The sequence below is a fragment of the Erithacus rubecula genome (assembly GCF_903797595.1).
Source record: "Erithacus rubecula genome assembly, chromosome: 5".
Taxonomy (NCBI): Eukaryota; Metazoa; Chordata; class Aves; order Passeriformes; family Muscicapidae; genus Erithacus; species Erithacus rubecula.
Genome location: NC_136687.1, coordinates 36,437,374 through 36,449,968, shown reverse-complemented (window position 1 = coordinate 36,449,968; position 12,595 = coordinate 36,437,374).

The following is a 12,595-nucleotide window of genomic DNA, read 5'->3' as shown; positions in this document are numbered from 1 at the left end:
ACAAAAATCTGTACAAAGGGTTGTTTTCTTATTCTTCTCACCATGGATGAGTTCATCCAGAAAAAAATTAGATGTAATTTCCTGTCTAATAGCCTACTTTCCAATTTTATTTCTGACCCTACACAGAAAAGGATTTTAATTTTTCAGGGAGGAAGGGAGGAAGGGAGGAAGGGGAGAAGGAAGGGAGGAAGGAGGAAGGGAGAAGGGAGAAGGAAGGAAGGAAGGAAGGAAGGAAGGAAGGAAGGAAGGAAGGAAGGAAGGAAGGAGGAAGAAGGAAGGAAGGAAGGAAGGAAGGAAGGAAGGAAGGAAGGAGGAAGGAAGGAAGGAAGGAAGGAAGGAAGGAAGGAAGGAAGGAAGGAAGGAACGGAAGGAAGGAAGGAAGGAAGGAAGGAGGAAGGAAGGAAGGAAGGAAGGAAGGAAGGAAGGAAGGAAGGAAGGAAGGAAGGAAGGAAGGAAGGAAGGAAGGAAGGAAGGAAGGAAGGAAGGAAGGAAGGAAGGAAGGAAGGAAGGAAGGAAGGAAGGAAGGAAGGAAGGAAGGAAGGAAGGAAGGAAGGAAGGAAGGAAAGGAAGGAAGGAAGGAAGGAAGGGAAGGAAGGAAGGAAGGAAGGAAGGAAGGAAGGAAGGAAGGAAGGAAGGAAGGAAGGGAAGGAAGGAAGGAAGGAAGGAAGGAAGGAAGGAAGGAAGGAAGGAAGGAAGGAAGGAAGGAAGGAAGGAAGGAAGGAAGGAAGGAAGGAAGGAAGGAAGGAAGGAAGGAAGGAAGGAAGGAAGGAGGGAGGGAAGGAAGGAAGGAAAGGAAGGAAGGAGGAAGGAAGGAAGGAGGAAGGAAGGAAGGAAGGAAGGAAGGAAGGAAGGAAGGAAGGAAGGAAGGAAGGAAGGAAGGAAGGAAGGAAGGAAGGAAGGAAGGAAGGAAGGAGGAAGGAAGGAAGGAAGGAAGGAAGGAAGGAAGGAAGGAAGGAAGGAAGGAAGGAAGGAAGGAAGGAAGGAAGGAAGGAAGGAAGGAAGGAAGGAAGGAAGGAAGGAAGGAAGGAAGGAAGGAAGGAAGGAAGGAAGGAAGGAAGGAAGGAAGGAAGGAAGGAAGGAAGGAAGGAAGAAGGAAGGAAGGAAGGAAGGAAGAAGGAGGAAGGAAGGAAGGAAGGAAGGAAGGAAGGAAGGAAGGAAGGAAGGAAGGAAGGAAGGAAGGAAGGAAGGAAGGAAGGAAGGAAGGAAGGAAGGAAGGAAGGAAGGAAGGAAGGAAGGAAGGAAGGAAGGAAGGAAGGAAGGAAGGAAGGAAAGGAAGGAAGGAAGGAAGGAAGGAAGGAAGGAAGGAAGGAAGGAAGGAAGGAAGGAAGGAAGGAAGGAAGGAAGGAAGGAAGGAAGGAAGGAAGGAAGGAAGGAGAGGAAGGAAGGAAGGAAGGAAGGAAGGAAAGGAAGGAAGGAAGGAAGGAAGGAAGGAAGGAAGGAAGGAAGGAGGAAGGAAGGAGGAAGGAAGGAAGTAGGAAGGAAGGAAGGAAGGAAGGAAGGAAGGAAGGAAGGAAGGAAGGAAGGAGGAGGAAGGAACGGAAGAGAAGGAGGAAGGAAGGAAGGAAGGAAGGAAAAGGAAGGAAGGAAGGAAGGAAGGAAGGAAGGAGGAAGGAAGGGAGAAGGAAGGAAGGAAGAAGGAAGGAAGGAAGGAAGGAAGGAAGGAAGGAAGGAAGGAAGGAAGGAAGGAAGGAAGGAAGGAAGGAAGGAAGGAAGGAAGGAAGGAAGGAAGGAAGGGAGGGATGCCTTGGAGTTCAGGTGACCTCTTTACCATACAGGGAACACAGAATTAGTAATGTAAATACTTTTGTGCCATCCACACATTAGTCACCTCTCCCCACACTGCTAGCTATCCTATACCCAAATTTCACCTACTTACAAGCATTATGTCTATTCAATAATCCATAGTTCTCATTTCATTATAAAATCAGAGGGAAAAAATGAAATTTATAGTCCTAATAGGATACAGAAAGAACACATTCATGAGTGCAAGGAAGGCTCATTTAACATATTTGGAAAAATATTTCAATAAATCTGGCTTTAGACTACCCACAGACCATTCTTTCCTACATTTTATTCCAACTTGCAGCATCTTTTAAATGTATTTTATGAACATTTCTAACCTCACGAGGAGGGTAATCATCAAATAACACCATAAAAACATTTTCATTACCTCTCCTAGACTAACAAAAAAAAAAACTAAAACAGTAGAAATATGTTTTTCCCTAGTGTTTTACTTATTTAAAAGGATTTGTTGTTGAGTTCTGTCTGTGTAAAAAGTGATATAAAAGCAGTATTTGGAGGATGGATTTCTAATTTTATCAGACAGAAAATATTAGGGTTCAGGTCAAAATCTGATATTTTCAGGTTTTTCTCATAATTTATGTATGTTTAGATGTAGGACTGAAGTTAATGGCACAGCTTTATAAATCAATATTCACTAAAGTGAAAATTAAACAACTATCAACTAATATTTGGCCAATGGTATGATACAAATTGGAAGGTAAGTTTTTATGCAACAGAAAAAGAAAGAAAATTACTTTTTAAAAGGACTTCAAATACATTTTTGAAATAAATTAATACAATTTTAAATCCTATCAAACTGTAGGGATTATTTTAAATTAATCTTTTAAAATCCACTTTTAAAAATCCTTCTAGATGTAATCTATGGTTGAGATAAAAACCCAATTCCATTTTATTTTTTTAAGTTGTTTATTTTCCTGGCAAAACAGACTATTCTATTTTAAATCACATGAGCTGCTATTAGAGTCAACGAATAATATTTCTTATGCAGCAGGGCTTAGTCACTTCACATCATCTGTGGTTTATCCAAGGGGATTAACCATTTATAATCAAATCCAGGTGGATTAACCATGCCCTGGATAGGAAGACTCAGAGCTGGCTCTGTGCAGAGCCAGTCCAGGTGGTCTGGGCTGCTTGGGGCAGGTGTGGTGTAACAAAGGTGCTGCTCTGTTTCCAGGCCACATCACATGCAGAGAAAGGTTCATCTCTTCCCCCTTGTGCAGAATTTGCCAAGCCACACCTGAAGCTAGTCACATGCTCTGCAAATTAGTTATCTTGAGCCCATGAGAGTATTGAAAAATAGGATGCAGAGACATGGGTGGTTGCATGAGTTCATCTTGGGTGCTGCAGGATTTACCACTGCCCCTTCAGCTGTTTCTGCAGCTCAGAGCAGCTGCTCATAGAGGACAGGAGCAAGCCTTGGTTGTGATAAATGAAACACTGGCTGCATTTGCCATGGACCATACAGCTTAGAAATTCAGTGTTTGTTTGGCACTGTGCTCTCTCATTTAGTGACACAGTTACATTCATGAAGGACTGCACTCAGGTATAACCTCAGTGCTACAGCAGCAGAGCACTGGGGGCTCAGGCTCTGAGACAGCACCATGTTACAGTTGTACACAGACCAAGCCTGAGCTCCCTGAGCTGGAGAGAAAAACAGAAGTTCCTGAGTTATATTCCTTTCCTCATGTCTGAACAAGGGCTGTCTGCAAATCAGTCACGGTCTTTAACTCTGCTCTCATTTTCTGCACTGGCTTTCATATTTGGAAGGGAAGAAAAAAAGCAAAAAAACAGGTAAGAAAAAAAGAGTTTAGAGGAAAAGCTCATTTACCTACTTGTTTCATGTTGAACAAGTTAATTTTCTTCTTAGCTTACAGCAAATATTTTTTCATCACCTTCCTTACAGGCAAAACACCTTTTTTGGCTACAAAATCTAAGTAACAGCTGAATGTGAAGCATGAGTTCAAACAGGAATAGGAATAAAAACCCATTTGAATTCCACACAACAAAAGCATGCAGTTTGCTAACAGATCACAGACATAGAGGAAATATTTTTGTTTTGCTTATCAAAAGCAACTCCATGGTTGCATGGAGTATGAGCAAATTGTTCTTCTAATTTCAATGGTATCTAGCATATCATGTAATTCATTGGGACCACATCTTTCTTTACACTTTCTGGAAAGATGCATGCACCTCTACCTACTTTGCACTCAATTACTTCAGAGTGAAAGTAAATAGAGTAGTCCTGCATATAAACAAAAAGCAACCTGGAATTCCACCTCTTATTCTTCAAGCAATCTCAATGCTAGAAAATAAAAAGCATGATGCTGCCCTAAAAAACACAGCCAGGTACATCCCACAGAATGAAATAATTGTTTCTAATGGTACAAGCACACACCAGTTCTCATTCTTTCCAAGTTATGGTGGAACAAACTCACCAGGGCCACAGATGTAAAATTAATGATGTGTGTCCTTTGACACAGAGCTTCAAGTGAAAATAAGCAAATAAAATGAGAGGATACTGAGAAATGAGAACCTGATGCACCAAACATGGACCACTAGATGCTCCCAAGGAATTTTGTGGAGGCTACCAGTTGCCAGCAAGGGTTGGACTCAGGGTGCATTTCTAGCATCAGCTTAGGTGCTCCAACTTGATAGTGCAAGAAAATGAAGTATCTCAAGAAGGAATCTGCAGAAAACAACTGACTAAAAAGGAATGAAGTGCAGAAAAGACCCAATTAACAGATGCTCCCAACAAAATTTCTGCTCCAGTTATTCAACTAATAATACCTTTGGTAATGAAGTGTCAAGAAATGAAGAAATTGACTTTAAGCACATTGTGGACTTGGTATTCAATGGTATATGGGATCTTTCCTTTAACTTGGAAAGAATTAATTTGAGTTTGTATTTCCCACAGTCTGTTTTATGGGCTCTGAATTTTAGTGCAAGATTCATATAATAGTTGAGGTTGGTGTGGAACCCCCAAGGTCATCTAGTTCAAGCTTCTACTTAGTAGAACTAACTCTTCAAAGGTAGTTCAGGACTTGAGGCAGAGAAAAAGCTACAGTATGCAGATTCCACAGCCTCTTTGAGCAAGTTATCCCAGTGTTTAACCACTCTTGTTGTGAAGTATTTTTTCTCATGTCTAATCTCAATTTTCTTTGTTAAAACACGCAAAAATTGAAACTATTGCATCTTTATTATTTCAGTGTTCACCTCCAAGAAATGTTAAAAACCCCATTCCTTCTGTTCAGGTAACCATGAATCTGGGCTCCTCACATTTGTAAACAGCCTAACCATTAAACTAAAACCAATCTCTAAATTTTTATTCCTACCTAATTTTTTTAAAAAAAAATTTTAAATGTCAAGTTATTAATTTCAATACAAATTAACTACTGCATATGTATATGATGGACTTTGATATTTTTGTAATACATTGCTTGTAATATTATATGACTGGAAGATTTAGACACCGGGTTAGTGTCAGATCACTCTCCTTTTCATCACAAATTATTTACTGAATGAAAAACATGTCTAAAAAATTGAAGTTTTTCTGCTCTACCTTCATCCTGATCCAGCATAATTTCATTGTATATGGGAAAAAAATAAAAAGAATACCATATACCTCTGCTGAAAACAAGTCAAGGGCAATAAATCTTACTGGTGATTACAGATTCTAAGTGTTCATATGAATAGTATACCAACACTTTTTATAAAAAGCAAAAGTAAGGAAGTGAATTTTTAAGTTATGGACATCAAAATGTCATTCTCTTTTCTTCCATTTAAAAGCAAGATTGTTTTTGGCCTTTGGAAAAACCGAAAGTTCACTGTAAAGGAAAACAGTAGCTGCAGGTTGTACAAAGCTAAACAAGAACAAAACCATTCTAGTACAATAAGTCAAATTGAATATATATTCCTCAAGGACTTTTGGTGTCACTTGCCACATGTTTAGAGGTGTCTTATACTAAAGAAGTTATAAACAATTTTTTTTTTTTAATTTAAAAAGGCCTTTTACAGTGAAAGGAAAAAAAATAAGTTATGTCATTACAATTAAAATTTAAAATTCAAGAATAAGTTAAAATATTGCCTTTGTCTCCTCAAAAAATTGTAAGACCGGGTTCTGACACAGAAAATACAAATGATGGTGGTGACTGAGAAGTAATTCAGTAAGATAACCAAAGATGAGCATTATACAGTAAATTTTTCAAAGCATATTTTTACTTAACGGAGTCAATGAGAAATTGGCTTATACCCCTATTTACCCTTGCTTCTTTCTACATGAATTTTGAAAGGTGAATTATTACAAAAGAGTTCTGCAGTTGACAAAATCATCAGCAAATCTGCAGACAGGAAATCTCTTTCTAAACTCAGGCAGAAAGAGAATGGTATTTTTGGAGGTTTTGGGGGAAGCAGGTCTGGTATTTTCTTTTGGTTTTTAGTTAAGGTATGGACCAGCACCCCAAAATCCCTGTGATGTTTATGTAATACTGCCTAGTTTTGAAGGGCTTCTGCCTAAAACCTCACGATTGAATTTCAAAAAATAGCTGAAGAAACCAGAAATGCATTCCTGGTACATAAATGACTGATAGAAAACTAAGATGTGTTTAATTTGAGTGACAATGGAAAGACAGAAAATGAGACAAAGACAAAAAAAAGAGGTGTTAAATAAGTTTAAAAAAAAGAAAACAAAAATAGAAATATATGAAAGCAAATTAAGAATGGAAGAATGAATTAAATTACAAGAGCAGAGAAAATTATGAAAAGTAGAGTAAAAAATATAAAGATTAAACAGCATGAAGACTAAGAAGCAGTAATAGGATAAGATGTATAATGGAATCTGCCATATAGAGTAATAGAGAAAAGCAAAAGAAGGATATAATTTAGAAAGAGATCAAGTGTTTAACTTTGTAAATATTACTTGCTTACAAGCAAAATTTTAATTTATGCCTTATTTTAAGAGAAGATTTGGCTACATCTTCAGTTAAAACATAATGCTAGAATCTTCATTTTTTCCATAAAAAACTCTGTAAATGAAAAATAACAAATAAACAAGCAGCCCACCCCCCAACAAATCAAAACAGAAGATGGTGCTCTGAGGAGGTCCAAAAATGTTACCTGTGGTCTTGTGGTACTTCAGCACTGAGGTTCTTAAATGCTGAGGATATCAAATTCAGCAGGAGCATTAACCAGTTGATAAGGGAGGGAAACAAAATATATTGAAGCTGTCCTTAATTTTTTCACCAAGCCTAATACACAGTCTCAGATTTCGATGGCACATGTCTTGCAATTTGGAAGAAACTGTAAAAGTGAGATGTTAATACCAAGGGCATTGATTCAGAAAATGAAGTTAATTTCTACATGATACATTTGAGATTATCAGAAAAACATTGCAGTTGTTATGCCTTTGAAACATACAGAAAAAGCAGTCCTGAGAAATGGTATCCATGGATTATCCAGTGAAATGATGCAGGATCTATAGCAGGAAGGCATGGACTCAAGTTTAGAAGAGACCAGGCATGAAAAGCATCTAAGAAACTATGCATTTGGAAAAAATTGTAGTATTAAATAAATCAACAAAATTTGGATATTTCTTCTTCATTCCTATATTAGTACAGGATGTTGATTATATAGACCGAACAGGTTTTTTAATGTAATTTTATGTTCATTATTTTAAGTAAATACATAGAGTTCCTGCAGAGTGTACAGCTATCTTCAGCAATTTTTTTTAGTGAGCAATCACATAAAGAAATGTATGGACATATGTTTCTTTGGCTTTTAAAAATCAATTTATATTAATTTATTCAGCTATATGTATTCTATTCCTGACCTTGAAGTTACCTATCACCCTCAGCTGTTAGACAAAAAAAATAAGCAATTGCTACTTGTGTTGGGCAAGAAGAAGGAAGTCAGGCTGCTGCTGTATTCCTTCTGACCCAGAGCACAGACTAAAGGGCAGAAGATCTAAATCTGTTGCAGTGAAATGAAAATGTCTTGGAAAGAGGTGAAAAACTGTCCAAGACAAAGAAATCTGGAGAGGAAAGGGAACTCAATGAACTAGCTAATTCAGTGTCCTTACAATCATCCCTGATCTGACCTTTGAGATCAATGCATCTTAAAAAATTATTTGGAGCAGTTGTCCAGCCCCATTTATTATCATTATTGTCTGTTTTGTAATAGCAGCAAACATGAACCAAGTGTATTTAGTAGGATATGCTGCATAAATGAGGAGAAGCAAGTTTTGTCTGTTGTGAAATAAGAGGCACAATAATCTGTGCAGAGATCACCAGGGAGAAGCAAATGCACAGCCTTGAAGTAACCAACATGAAGTCATTACAGATTGGCAAAGGAGATCAGGTAGAAATAGTGTGAAACTATTTCATCCTGGCTTAAAGAGTTTTTAATGCAATAAATATTATGTAATTGTTATTGAATCACCAATTTTATTTTAAATTCCTTTGGTTAAAATGGTTTCTAAAGTCTAAATAGAAATAGTAGCTCTTTTCATAGCACCTATATGATCAGTGTTTTAGGTACCATGGCAGCTGGCAAGCTAGGAAGGAAAGAACAGGAAAGCAAGGAGAAATAAAGGTGATAGTAAATGTCTTCTGAACAAAAACATGAAATACCATTGCAGTCACTACAGGCATATTGACCTTTGAAATAAAGAAACTGCAAAGTAAATTTCTTTTTGTATCCCACCCCATCTATGGCAATTTGAATGTCTATATTTATGGAGATAAATCTTCTCACAGTATATTAATATCTTTTTACCACTATCTGTATCCTGTAACCTCTGCCTATTTGTCTTTAGATTCTGAATGTCTTCTTCTAGTCCTGATCTTTTATTGAACTTCTGGCAGGTGTTTAGGATGTCACAGATAATGGCAGAGGCTGTAATTGCTTATCCAGTTAGTGGGTTGCTTAAATCCTGGAGTTTATAAAAAAACATTGTCCTGGTTCAGAATAGTTGACATTTAAGAGACATGATCTTCTAGTATTACAAGACCCTTGTAAAGCTCAGGTGAACCTATGTTCAGTGGATATGATCTAAATATAAAAGCTTGGGCTGCAAGTGCATTACACAGGGCACTGTATACAGTATACTGCAATGATGTAGCACACAAAAATGTTCTTAAAAATGAAGAAAACAGACTAGTGTCCTATTTCTTACATAAGACAAGTGTAATTGTGAACTATTGTCATTTATAGTTTCATGACATCTACTGATGTAGTGTCAGAGATTAAACCATGAAAGAAGAAGAGAGTAGTCTGAATAACAAACTGCTATTTATAAGCATGGCCTCATTTTGCAAGGAAGATGTGTGGAAAAGACAAATAGTTTAGCTGTGATTCAGTCCAAGAGATCATGACTGGAATTACAGGTAATTATCATTTCTGAGAAATTCACCCCTGAGTTTGGACAAAGTGTCAAGGACTCCCTGATTAGCAATCTACCACCTTTATAATGCTGCAGAAGGCACAGGAAGCAAAGAGGGCAGTCAAATCAACCTTCATTAATCTTGTATGCTTTAGCTTACAGCTCTTGTATAAATAGAAAATTAGGATAAATTACCAAGAGCCAGTGTTCTGCCAGAAAAAATATCAGTCTCAACCACTTTTTTGGCATAAAACTTTGACAGTTTTTTAATCCATATTAACTTTCTGAACTATATTGTAAGTTTATGTCCCTCAAGCAGATGGCACTCCAATTACTCAGTTGTAATAGACTTCTTCCCCACTTCAGAGAAAACAAATGTGAGCTAAATTTTAAGCAACAAAGCAAAATTTTAAAATTGCCTTCAGTTAGTGAGCTAACTGTGGAGGACTTCTTAATCTTTCTACCTGTACTCTTGTGGAAATCCTTTTGGTCTCTTTTTATGGCATGTTGTTTCCTTATTATATCATCAGATGTGTTTTCATTAAGCTTGAGGCAGATACATCAAGCTGCACAAATTACAGTGTCCCTCAGATACAATTAGGTTGAGAATACAAAAAAGAAGGAAGGTATTGTAACTCAAAATGTCTTTCTTAGCTTGGATATGTGTCTTAGAATCTATCCAGTCATCAGACTTGAAAAGCTGTTTTTTTTCTTTAGCATCCTAAATGCTCACAGGTCTTAAGGAACAATAGCAGGAAATATTTTTGAGCCACCAATATAAAATCTGAATTTGTACCTGCAATTCTTAAGAGAGGCGGCACTCACTTCTGATGGCAATCAGTTTAGTACATCCTGTTAATATTCCATGTGTTGGTTTTTTATGGACATCAAAACCCAGGTTTTGAGAACTCTCATGGTTATACTTTTGCATTGCAAAATTAGTTTCTGAGATGTGATGATATGTGTAAATCTCTCACTGCCAAAGTAAAAAGGCAGAAAACTGAAATGCAGGATTGGGGTTGAAACAGGTCAACTGAGCCAAAACAAATAGGATCTGTTTCCAGTGACATTTTCTGTTTGAGCTTAGAAGTGATGAATAAAACAATATGGTTTTCACTGATGAATGTTGCTATAAGATATAAAGGACTGAGCAGTCTGAGCCATATTGGAAGAACATTTAGGTACAGGTCATTCTCATGCAGAATCTCCTTTTTCTAGGTGGAGCTGATTTATAAGGGGTAGAAGATTCTTTAATGACAGGGAATATTACTAAAAAGTGTTCTTTTGGAATTTTTAAAGCAGTGCATTAAAAAGGAAAGCTTAAAAATTGCATTTGAAAATGTCTGTGATTGAGAAGAAAATTATCCCTCCTAATGCATCAGCTTATGCAAGTTCACCACAGAGACAACCTTGAGAGGAAAGGAAGTTTTTGAGTTGGTCTAAACTGCTGTCATAACCTGTTCACAGAGCAAAACTGTGCCAATAAAAACAAGCTTCTCAGTTTTCAAGTCTCGGTAAAAAATCCATGAAGCTGATTACATAAAGCTTTGTGTTAACCCACAGCTACTGATCATAGTAAATGCCATTAATTCACATCCTCTAATAACAGAGAGGAAGGATGTGTATGGCACATTGATCCTCCCCACGTTAACTTCTGCCACTTCGGTGCTCAACCACTAAGAAGTTCCATAACCCTTTCTGATTTATGACATAGAAATCTCTAATTCGGAATTATTCACTAGGAAATGGGCTAATTAGCTCCGTTGTAGCCTGGAAGCACAGAGTTACATTTTAAGGAAAAAAATAAAAGTATGCTTCTGCATTTAAAATTGTGCAACCATTTACATGATGCCTCTCTCCTATCAGACTGTTGAAGTGTCTACAATTAATCATCTAGTTTCAGATTAGTCTTAATTGCTTTGCAAAAGTAACTAATCCCAAATTTAAAAAGTATTTGATCAAATTTTAAATCAAAGCATTACATTAAAAAGCCAGATTCTCAACAAGCATAAATGAAGGCATAAAAACTTATACAAGATGACTACTGGGCTCGTACTCTTAAGCACAGCAGGCAGCTGACACTAAAAATGCTCAATACTTTTTTCACCTTTACCACAGTGCAATTATTTTAAACTGTTAAATTTATCATTGAAATTATTGCTGCAGTATTATACTTATTAAAAATACCTAGAACAATCACTCATCTTGTTAATCTCCTTTCTTGCTGATACAATAAGTAGCCATAATACAATATGTTTAAGTACAGAAAAAAGTAATTTAATCAACTCTATGAATTTTATTCACTGAATGGTAGTGGATCTGCCAGTCTTATCATGTGTGTTTTTAATTGTCCTTTCCCTGTTTATCTTAGTGTACATGTTCTAGTCTGTGTACTAGAGAGATACCAAGTTTACTTGGCGTCTTGGCTTGCAATAGAGGATGTGGCCACAAATGTGTGTTCTATCACCATCTGTTGAAGCCAAGTGGGGCAGTGATTCTTATCTCTGTGGCACATACCATCTGCTAATGGGCCATCTTTAAAACCAGATGGGGCAATCACCTTCATCTTTCTCACAGCCCACCCTCCCTCCAGGAAGATTCATCTGCTGCTGGGCCATTCAGTCCCACTGTGTGACTGATAAAATTACATCATCCCATTGAGAGATGCTCCAGCCAGGGGGAAGAGCCAAGCCTTCCCTACCTAGATAAAAACTGAGATTTTGGACAGCAAGATACTGTCTGTCCACTGGATTCCAGAGGAAGACCAGACCTTTTCCACACCATCCCTGGACCTTCAGAGGAAAAACTGCACCTTCTACAGGAGCACTGCTACAGCTGAACCACATCTGCCACTGCAGGAGGATGCAGCCACCATTTAATGGGACTGCTACCAACACCCTGACTGACAGGGTGTCAGGTTGTGTTCTGACTCTGTCAGTGTTTTGGGTTTGTTCTTTGTAATACTGTATTTCTATTTTAATCTTCCTAGTAAAGAACTGTTATTCCTAATTCCCCTATCTTTGCCTGAGAGCCCCTTAATTTCAAAATTATAATAATTTAGAGGGACAAAGTTTACATTCTCCATTTCAAAGAGAAGCTTCTGCCTTTATTGGCAGATACCTGTCCTTCAAACTAGGACAATTGGTGGTACTCTTAACACCAACAGTCACGCCATGTGCCATCTGGAAGGTAATTTTTTCTCCCAAGTTTTGCAGAAATATCCAGATTTTTTTTCCTCTGTTGTAACCAAATTCTGGAAGTCAATATTATAACAAGTATAACCACTTTGCAATAGCTGGGAATTCTTGCATGCTGCTTTTCCACAAAGTCATTTACAAGACTTTTCAGTCTTACATACTCCCCGCAGGTGAACATATTACCTTTTTTTATTTTGAAGGCCACTTCAAGGAAGTTTGC